This window comes from Arachis hypogaea, chromosome 14 (genome assembly GCF_003086295.3).
Source record: "Arachis hypogaea cultivar Tifrunner chromosome 14, arahy.Tifrunner.gnm2.J5K5, whole genome shotgun sequence".
NCBI classification, from domain to species: Eukaryota; Viridiplantae; Streptophyta; class Magnoliopsida; order Fabales; family Fabaceae; genus Arachis; species Arachis hypogaea.
The window spans coordinates 42,711,035-42,722,493 of NC_092049.1; the positions used below are offsets into that span (position 1 = coordinate 42,711,035).

Genomic DNA, 11,459 nt, shown 5'->3' on the forward strand with positions numbered 1-11,459 from the left:
GTACTGTTGGATGCAGCTTGCATTCCATTCAGACTCTGAGAAATCATATTGACTTGCTGAGTCAATATTTTATTCTGAGCCAATATGGCATTCGGAGTATCAAGTTCAAGAACTCCCTTCTTCTGAGGCATCTCATTACTCACAGGATTCCTCTCAGAAGTGTACATGAACTGGTTGTTAACAACCATGTCAATGAGTTCTTGAGCTTCTGCAGGTGTTTTCTTTAGGTGAATGGATCCACCTGCAGAAGTATCCAATGACATCTTAGCTAATTCAGACAGACCATCATAGAATATATCCAGGATGGTCCATTCTGAAAGCATGTCAGAAGGACACTTTTTGGTCAGTTCCTTGTATCTCTCCCAAGCTTCATAGAGGGATTCACCTTCTTTCTGTCTGAAGGTTTGAACATCCACTCTAAGCTTACTCAGCTTTTGAGGAGGAAAGAACTTGGCTAAGAAAGCCTTGACCAGCTTATCCCAAGAGTTCAGACTATCCTTAGGTTGAGAGTCCAACCATATTCTAGCTCTGTCTCTCACAGCAAAAGGGAAAAGCATGAGCCTGTAGACTTCAGGATCTACTCCATTAGTCTTAACAGTATCACAGATCTACAAGAATTCAGTTAAGAACTGAAAGGGATCTTCAGATGAAAGTCCATGAAACTTGCAGTTTTGTTGCATCAGAGAAACTAATTGAGGTTTAAGCTCAAAATTGTTTGCTCCAATGGTAGGGATGGAGATGCTTCTTCCATGTAAATTGGAATTAGGTGCAGTGAAGTCACCAAGCATCCTCCTTGCAGTATTATTATTTTCGGCTGCCATCTCCTCTTCCTGTTCGAAAATTTCTGTAAGGTTGTCTCTGGATTGTTGTATTTTAACTTCTCTTAGTTTCCTTTTCAGAGTCCTTTCAGGTTCAGGGTCTGCTTCAACAAGAATGTTCTTGTCCTTGCTACTGCTTATATGACAAAGAATGGACTAACACAGAAAATATGGGATCCTTTATGTCACAGTATAGAGATTCCTTTGGGTGAGTATAAGAGAAGAAGAATAAGAATGTAGAAGAGAAGAATTCGAACTCAGAGGAGAAGAAAGGGTTCGAATTTTTGGGTGAAGAGAAGTGTTAGTAGATGAATAAATAAATAGAAGAAGATGAGAGGTAAGAGGATTTTCGAAAATTAAAAATTAAAATTTGAAGTTAAATTTTGAAAATAGTTTTTTAAAAAAAAAAGTTAGTAATTTTTGAAAATTAGGAATGAAATAAAATTAAAATTAAAAATTAAAATAATTAGTTAATTAAAAAAATTTTTGAAAAAGAGGGAGATATTTTCGAAAATTAGAGAGAGATAGCTAGTTAGGTAGTTTTGAAAAAGATAAGAAACAAACAAAAAGTCAATTAGTTAGTTGAAAAAGATTTGAAAATCAATTTTGAAAAGATAAGAAGATAAGAAGTTAGAAAAGATATTTAAAAAAAGATAAGATAAAAAGATATTTTTGAAAAGATATGATTGAAATTAGTTTTGAAAAAGATTTGATTTTTAAAATCACAATTAATGACTTGATTCACAAGAAATCACAAGATATGATTCTAGAACTGAAAGTTTGAATCTTTCTTAACAAGTAAGTAACAAACTTGAAATTTTTGAATCAAAACATTAATTGTTGATGATATTTTTGAAAATATGATATAAAATTAAGAAAAAGATTTTTGAAAAATATTTTTAGAATTTTCAAAAATAAATAAGAAAAATAAAAAAGATTTGAATTTTTTTGAAAAAGATTTTGAAAAGATAAGATTTTTAAATTGAAAATTTGATTTGACTCATAAGAAACAACTAAATTTTAAAAAGTTTTGAAAAAGTCAACTCAAATTTTCGAATTTATGAGAAGAAAAAGGGGAAGATATTTTTTTTTATTTTTGAATTTTTAATGAAGAAAGAGAAAAACATGAAAAAGACTCAATGCATGAAGATTTTGCATCAAAATATGTGATGCATGCAAGAACACTATGAATGTCAAGATGAACACCAAGAACACTTTGAAGATTATGATGAACATCAAGAACTTATTTTTGAAAAAATTTCAAGAAAAGAAAACATGCAAGACACTAAATTTAGAAATTTTTCATGTATAGACACTATGAATGCAAGAATGCATATGAAAAATAAGAAAAGATACAAAACAAGAAAATATGAAGATCAAACAAGAAGACTGGCCAAGAACAACTTGAAGATCATGAAGAACACTATGAATGCATGAATTTTCGAAAAATGCATAAAAAAATTTTTTCTTTAGAAAAAAATGCAATTGACACCAAACTTGATATCGACTCATGACTCAAACAAGAAACATAAAATATTTTTTATTTTTATGATTTTCTAATTTTTTTGGTATTTTTTCGAAAATTATTTGAAAAAGAAAAATAAGGATTCCAAAATTTTTAATATGAATTCCAGGAATCTTGCACTCTTAGTCTAAAACTTCAGTCCAGGAATTAGACATGGCTAATGGCCAGCCAAGCTTCAGCATGTAAATCAGACATTCATCAGCTAAGTCATCAAATTAACTTGCCTCTATGCTAATGGTTTGGAAGCCTCAGTCCAAAAGATTTTAGACATGGCTTTACAGCCAGCCAGGCTTCAACATGCTTCATGAAACACTAGAATTCATTCTTAAAAATTCTGAAGAAAAATATATTTTTGAAAAGATTTATTTATTTATTTATTTTTTTGAAAAATTTTTGAAAATAAAACAAAAAGAAAATTACCTAATCTGAGCAACAAGATGAACCGTCAGTTGTCCAAACTCGAACAATCCCTGGCAACGGTGCCAAAAACTGGTGCACAATACCATGGTCCAAACATAACTTCACAACTTCGCACAACTAACCAGCAAGTGCACTGGGTCGTCCAAGTAATAAAACCTTACGTGAGTAAGGGTCGATCCCACGGAGATTGTTGGTATGAAGCAAGCTATGGTCATCTTGTAAATCTCAGTCAGGCGGATATCAAATGGTTATAGAGTTTTCGAAAATAATAATAAATAAACAGAAAATAAAGATAGAAATACTTATGTATATCATTGGTGAGAATTTCAGATAAGCGTATCGAGATGCTTTCGTTCCTCTGAATCTCTGTTTTCCTGCTGTCGTCATCCAATCAATCCTACTCCTTTCCATGGCAAGCTTTATGCAAGGGCATCACCGTTGTCAATGGCTACATCCCATCCTCTCTATGAAAAAGGTCCAAATGCTCTGTCACGGCACGGCTAATCATCTGGAGGCTCTCGATCATACTGGAATAGGATTTACTATCCTTTTGCGTCTGTCACTACGCCCAGCACTCGTGAGTTTGAAGTTCGTCACAGCCATCCCTTCCCAGATCCTACTCGGAATACCACAGACAAGGTTTAGACTTTCTGGATCTTAGGAATGGCCATCCATGGGTTCTAACTTATACCACGAAGATACTAATAACTCGGACTCGGTCCCCTGTATTAGATATCTAAGAGATACTCATTCTAGCTTGTTTGCATGTAGAACGGAAGTGTTTGTCAAGCACGCGTTCATAAGTGAGAATGATGATGAGCGTCACATAATCATCACATTCATCATGTTCTTGGGCGCGAATGGATATCTTAGAAGCGGAATAAGTTGAATTGAATATAAAACAATAGTACTTTGCATTAAATCATGAGGAACAGCAGAGCTCCACACCTTAATCTATGGAGTGTAGAAACTCTACCGTTGAAAATACATAAGTGAAAGGTTCAGGCATGGTCGAATGGCCAGCCTCCAAACGTGATCAATATGATCCCCAAAGTTAAACTAAGAATCATCAGATGTCTAATACAATAGTAAAAAGTCCTATTTATACTAAACTAGCTACTAGGGTTTATAGAAGTAAGTAATTGATGCATAAATCCACTTCCGGGGCCCACTTGGTGTGTGCTTGGGCTGAGCTTAAAGTTTACACGTGGAGAGGTCATTCTTGGAGTTGAACGCCAGTTTGTAACGTGTTTCTGGCGTTCAACTCTGGTTTGTGATGTGTTTCTGGCGTTTAACTCCAGACTGCAGCGTAGAACTGGTGTTCAACGCCCTTTTGTGTCATCTAAACTCGGCCAAAGTATGGACTATTATATTTTGCTGGAAAGCCCTGGATGTCTATTTTCCAACGCAATTGGAAGCGCACCATTTTGAGTTCTGTAGCTCCAAAAAATCCAATTTGAGTGCAGGGAGGTCAAAATCCAATAGCATCAGCAGTCCTTCTTCAACCTCTGAATTTGATTTTTGCTCAAGTCCCTCAATTTCAGCTAGAAAATACCTGAAATCACAGAAAAACACAAAAACTCATAGTAAAGTCCAGAAATATGAATTTAACATAAAAACTAATAAAAACATCCCTAAAAGTAACTAAATCCTACTAAAAACATACTAAAAATAATGCCAAAAAGCGTATAAATTATCCGTTCATCACTCATACAGCTGAAGTAAGGGTTTATGATGGTAGCCGAGTACACTAGCAAGTTCGAGGAGCTTTGCAGATTTTTGAGGATTTGTCAAGGTGCCCCTGAATCTTACAAATCTAAGGTTGAAAATGCATCAAATACCAAGGAGGGCTCAAGGATGATATTATGACTGTTGTGACTCCGATGGAGATAAGGAGGTTCTCGAAATTAATGAACAAGGCGAGGGTTGTCGAGGACTGTGCCAAGAAGGTAGCTGAGGCAAGAGGAAACCGAGGTGATAACAATAATCGAAGTTGTGGAGAGTACCTTGCACCGAGGGAATAAAATTTTAAACGAGATGGACATTCTCCTCATCATCTTCAAGAACAAGGGAACTTTGGAAGAAACAACAATGCACTGTTTCACCCGGCAAAAGGGAGTGATCGATGCTACACTTGTAGACGGCCTGGACACATTGCTAAGGACTGCCATCGTGGGAGAAACCATGGGTGAGTGTTCGCTATGGATGCGAGAGGGGCGACGAATTCGGATCCTCTAATGAGAGGTAAACGTATTTGGCAGAACTTAGAACTTAATATTGGTAAGCGTATAAAACTTGGCATAGAATTTTGCTAGTACAAATGTTTAGCTTACTTTTTCTTATGGAGTGTCGCCATTAGGACTGGTAGAACTTAAAGTTATGATGGAGGAGCCAATGGGGAAGGAAACTTTTGATGGATATAGCTGAACGATTCAGATTCTTAACGACAACACAATCAGAGTGACGCAGCAGGAGATGTGTGGAAACTCGAATCAGAGATGGAGATGGCTACTATCGTTCGTTTTTCGACGATTTAAATTTTGGGGACAAAATTCCTAATTAGGAGGGAAAAGTATAAAAACCGGAACTAAATTGACCGCTTAGATAAAGTAAAACAATAATTTAATTTTCTGGAATAGGTTCAAAAATTAGACATCTTTATTTAAAAATTTAATGGTGAGATTTAAATTCAGTGAATTTTTCTGAGTGAAAAAATATAATTTTCTGTGAAAAATTGTGTAAAAATGTGTACCAGAAAATTAGTTGACAGTACCGGCTTAAGTCTGCCCGGTACTGTGTGAGAGTAATAAAAACTATAGAAAAACTTAGAAAAATATTAGAATTGAAAACTAGACACTAATTCTAGAGGTTTTGGCCCAAAGGTAGGACAAACCGACCAAAAATACTAACGGGTTGGATTTGACCCAAGTAGGCCCAAGCTCAATATATATATATGAGTGTAAATGAGGCCATTTTAGCCTCATAACTCCACAACTTGAAAACCTAGCAGTTGCTAAATGAGAAGAGAGGCAGAGAGTTTTTACTATTCACCATCACCATCTTTTGATCATACCTTGAGAGCTACGGTGCTCCAATTCGTGTGTCGTTTGCGACCACACGAAGCTCTCACCGAGCCCGTCATTTTTAGCCAATAGGTAAAAACTAAAAACTCGTTCTCCAGTTCTCTGCCCTATATCAAAACTCGAAAATGGCTTTTGGATTTTGAGTTTTTTTGTGAGTTTGTTTTTTAGGTGTAATCTAGCTTGGGTGATTAGTGGGTTTCACCCCAAGATTCATGGGACAAGGTAAGATTTTGCTAAACCCTTGTGTTTTGTTGATATTGTGAACCTTGTGTTAATGTTGGGTATATTATATGAAATTAGATTGATTTAGTATTGTATGGAGTGGATTTGACAAGTTAAAGTGCTTACTAATTTGGACCGGGTAGCTGAAAATTGTGGATCTTGTTGGAGACTTGAAGGCTTGTGAAAGAGGATTTTGGTGGAATTTGTGCGTATTGGGAATCGGCGAAGGTATGATTTCGGTTTTTTCTTTGTAATATATAATGTTTCGTGAACCTTAGGCTAGTGGGCTTTAGGATAAGTTTGAATTGTTGATGATGCATGATGATAATTGATGATTGTGATGATTTTGATGAATTGTGGAGGTGATTGTTGATTATATTGGATGATGATTGTGAGTTTTAATGATGATTGAATTGAGGAATGAAAATTTGATGGAATGTCTAATGAGTGATGATATTTTGTGATGATTATGTTGATAAGAACCTAAGGAAGTTTGTGAGGATTGAATGATGTTGATAGCTATGTGATTGAGGAATGGTTGGAGAGTGTTTATTATGTATATTTTGGTTGTTTTGGGAATGTTTGAATTGGTTTAGTTTTGAAGTTTTGGAAACTAGAGAACTTTGTTAAGTTTTGTAAAAACCTTGTTTTTAATGACATTTTACGGGACATAACTTGGCCTCTGGACTATCAATTGGATGAAACTTGATTTAAATGAAACTTGGGTTCGAGAGCTTTATGACGTTTAAAGAACAGACAAAAAATATTTTAAAACGAAAAAGTTATGTGCATTTAAAATTCAGTGCAAAAATCTGAAATTCTGTAGATTTAAAATTTTTCTAAGTCTGATAAGGCATGCGTATGCAGACCTATGCACGCAACGTGAACATTGGCCACTTCCAAGTGCTCTTGCGTACGCGGGCACTGGCATGCGTATGCGAGCATGTGATTTTGAGGCATGCATATGCAAAATTTTAACACGCGACGTGGAGATTTCCTTCGGGTTGGGACTCTCACGTACGCAAGGGAGGTGTCGCGTACGCGACCACCCATTTTTGCAACCTTGTGTTCACGGAGAGGGCTTGCGTACGTGAGACTCCTGTTTTACTGAAAACATTTTTTCTTCACTTTAAAGGTTCTTCTAGCTTTCCAAACTTCTTTAACTTATATTTAAGACTCCTAACTAGTAATTAGATTTTGAGGCTATTGAATGTGAGTTAAATGACTCAAGAATAAGATATTTCTGTTATGAGTTTAGAAGACGGAGGCTTAGGTTTCTGAAGTACTGTGGATAGAATCATTGGGTAAATTGGTGGAGTACTATATTTTGTGATGAACTTGAGGACTTGAGATTTGATGATGGTTATCGATATATTGGGAACTTTGAAAGGAATAATGAACCTGTTGGATATTAAAAGTGTGCCAAGCACTATATCCTTGGGATGATAGTGTGTAGGACACTATATCCCTAGAATAAATTACGATGATATATTGTGTCGGTAAGTTGCTATGCACCTCGGGCAAGGGCGGTGGTGAATTCCGCTTGTCGAGGTGGTGGCGCTGGCATAAGAATGGTAGTTAATCCCACTTACATTCAGATGTTAGGGCTGGGGTGGTATCCTGCTCGCATAACCTTCTCTGCTACTAGAGTTAGTCGGGCACTATATCCCTGGGTTACGCATGCGAGTGAGCCGGGCACTATATCCACGGGTCAATAGTGAGCAGGACACTATATCCCTGTGTTGAGTTTGGAAAACTTGAAATATAATGATAATCAAACATTATTAATTAGAAAAATTGTTATTTTGATTTTTGTTTCAAATTGGTGGTTTAATGTTGCTGTTAGTGTGCAGGAGGAAGAAATTAATTGGGCCAAAAATAGTAGAGTAGCCCACTTTGGTCAAAGAATTATTTTAGCTTTGTGCAAAATCAATTCAAACATAAAGTGGCTGAAATTTGAAATGAAGAAAAGCCCATATCACAAGCCCATGTTGATAAAACAAATAATGAAGGAAATGACCCAAGGAAACCATACGGCAATCACAAACATATGGATCAAATTTTGTTGAAGCATGGTTCGGTTACCTACTTCCAATTGTGAAGGGGAATTCAAATTTTAATTCAATTAAATTTATGCATTGGTAACTGAAAAGGAAAATTAAAATTGATTTGATGACATTAATTGCTCCACACGTTACTTTATGCATTGGAAATTGTTAGTGGAATTTTAATTTCATTTAATCTAACATTCAATGCTTTGTTTCTACTCTCTCTTCTCTCTCTTGTTTCGTTTGTCACATCCATCAGAAAAGAAGATGGAAGAAAGATGAAGATTGAAGTTATCAATAAAACGATTAGAGAAGCTAGGAAGAAGCAAAAGCCTAGGGTGATGGCCTTTGCAAAAAGAAGATCTGAAGTATTGAGTGGCTAAGATTGTTGCCACTAAAGGCAAGATGTGAAGAAGAAGCTTCAAGATCTTTATGTCAAAAGTAGAAGCAATTGGCCTCAGTCAGAGAAGAAGATCTCTGTGACAAAGCTCAGTTCCATTTTTGTTCATCTAAGACAGAAGGTAGCTACTGTAGCTACGTGGAGGAAGAAAAAATTATGGAAAGGAATGAGCTGTCAAGGATTAAGGGTTCATCAAGGGTCAGAATTTATTCTTGGGGACAAAGTCAAGATGGAAGGCTCAGATTGATGAAGCTTGATGATAATGGATGAGAGAGAGGTACTTGCATGTTGATTTGCTTTCGATTTTCCCTCTCTCTTCTTTCTGTCCAAACCGGTTATGTGTGATGGAGATGATGTTGGTGGCTTGGTTGAATCGGTTTCAACCTTGGAAGCTTTCCCTTCTATAATAAGGGTGAACGGCCAAGGGTTAAAGCAAGGAGAGAAAAGCATAGAGTTCTCATAGCTACCCTAAGCTTACAGAGTTCTTCTCCTTCAATGGGTCTTATTTTGTATTCTTTTCTTTAGTTTTGTCTGTCTGAGTCTCATGGTGAAAAAGGCAAACAGAGTGAAGTTTATAAGAAAAATCCAGTAAGAGAAAAAAGGCAGAGTGTGCAAAATTAAAGAAAAAACCATAGATGTCTAAAAGTTCCTTTGTACATCTGTGTTATGTTTCATGATCCTGTGGGGATTCCTTTACAAGTTGGGTTAGCACTTTGCGGTTGAAAGCTTGGTAGGTGACCAAGTCAAGTTCAGTTTTAGACTTGTCCCGAATAGGAATGGGTAGTTCCTAGGGAAGAATTGGTGTATGTAATCAGTTGATTATAGTAAAATTCCGTCACTGTCGTGATAGAGAATGGATGTAGGCTGCATTACACTTAGTAGCTGAATCAGGATACTTCTGGGTGTGATTCTCTCTTTCTTTTCTACTCCATTTTTTATTCTGTTGTGTAGGAGACAAAATTGAAAAATATCTTCTAACCGGTTACAAGATAAAAAAAAAAGTCTCTTGACTTGTTATGAGACAAAAAGCAGAAATATCTCCTGAAGCTATCTTAAAAGGCAGAAAGTTATACACAGCAAAAAGAGGCTAAGATTCAACCCCCCTTTTCTTAGCCACTGATTACCATCAATTGGTATCAGAGCTTGGTCTCAAAGAGATCAAGCTTTGCAACTTAGAGAAAAGATCCTAATGACGGCTAATAGTGGATCAAATTTGGTTGCCTATACTCTCACAGAAGGGCAGTCAAGCAACAGACCTCCATTCTTCAATCGAAAGAACTACAGTTACTGGAAAGAAAGGATGAAGATATTTGTTCAATCTGTAGATTATAGACTCTGGAAAATAATCATGGAAGGACCACAGCTTCCAATAGTTACAGGTGCTGATGGTGTGGTTACACTCAAAGGTGAAGCCGATTAGAATGAGGAAGACAGAAAGAAAGTAGAGCTCAACGCCAAAGCTGTCAACTTGCTCAACTGTGCGGTCAGCTTCGAGAAATACCGACGGGTATCAAGATGCACAACAGCAAAGGAAATCTGGGACAAACTTCAAATCACTCATGAAGGCACAACCCTAGTAAAGAAGACCAGAATAGACATGCTGAACTGAGAATATGAAATGTTCTCAATGAAGGAAGGAGAGACGATAGATGAACTGTTTGAAAGATTCAACGTCATCGTCACTAGCTTGGATGATTTGGGGATCACATATTTAGAATCTGTGCTTGTGAGAAGAATACTGAGATCTCTCACAAAAGAATGGGAAACCAAAGCAATAGTAATAGTTGAGAGTAGTAACATTGATACTATGACCTATGATGATTTAAGAGGAAATTTACTTTCCTTTGAAAACACATATTTGAAAAAAGATACAAAAAGAAAGGAATTGCTCTCAAATCTATTTCTAAACCACTGGATGATAAATCTAGTGATAACTCATCTGAAAATAATTTTGTTTTGTTTGCTAAGAAATTCAGGAAAATGGTGAAGCTAAAGAAACAAAACAAAGGAGGCAGCTCAAGGAAGCCAAAAAGATATCTCAGTAAAGTGATCTGTTACAACTATAAAGAAGCTGGGCACTTCAAGTCTGATGGTCTAAAACTGAAGAAGGAGGACAAGCCAAAAAAGGGAAAAAAGAAAGGTCTCATGGCATCTTGGGAAGATTTGGAGAATGACTCAGATGAAGATGAAGAATCAAAAACCAAGTCTCAAACCTGTCTCATGGCTGATCACGTAGAGCAGGTAGTATTTCTTGACCCTTCCACTGAAGACTTTCATCTTATGATAGATCATCTTTCTGAAAAGATTAAATACTTCCTAAGTGAAAACCAAGATCTTGAGTAGAGGGCATAAACATGAAACATGGCAAAATTGGGAAAATGGTAAAAGCTATGAACCATAAATGATCAAAATCAATAAAAGCAACTCAAACATACATATAAAAGCCATCAAACATCAAATTAAACAACTAGGAATCCAAAATTGCAAGACTATGTAAATATTGACAAGAGAAATAAAAATAGATGAAAGTGTAGAACAAGTAATGTAATTAAAAAAGAAATTAAAGAAATACTTACAATGAGATAGCAAAATCCAAGAGCAAGACTTGAACTATAAAATTCTATATTGAAAACCTAATTAAAACCCTAATGAACTAGAGAGAAAACCTAAGCTAACTACCCTAAAACTACTCCTAAAAACTATTCTAAGATAGCTCTTCTCATATGTGTTGCATTCCCCTTCATATAGCCTCTCAAACCAGCCTCCAGTACTTCAGAAATGGGCCAAGAAAGCCCAAAATCGTGAGCCACGTGCATTTTTAATGGAGGCATACGCTGGGACCTATACGTCCGCATAGATGTGTGCGTCCGCACACTTCGCCGAATTTCCTCTTGTGCGTACGCACAGAGGGTTGTACGCACGCACACTTTGCCGAATTTCCTC

General features: G+C 36.3%; 1 non-coding gene across 1 annotated transcript; it reads left to right on the forward strand.

The window, feature by feature from the left end:
- Positions 1-317: 317 nt before the first annotated feature.
- LOC112746308 (small nucleolar RNA R71) lies at positions 318-425 on the forward strand. The gene has a single exon (XR_003174199.1). It is a non-coding gene; the product is annotated as a small nucleolar RNA R71 (small nucleolar RNA).
- Positions 426-11,459: the final 11,034 nt, after the last annotated feature.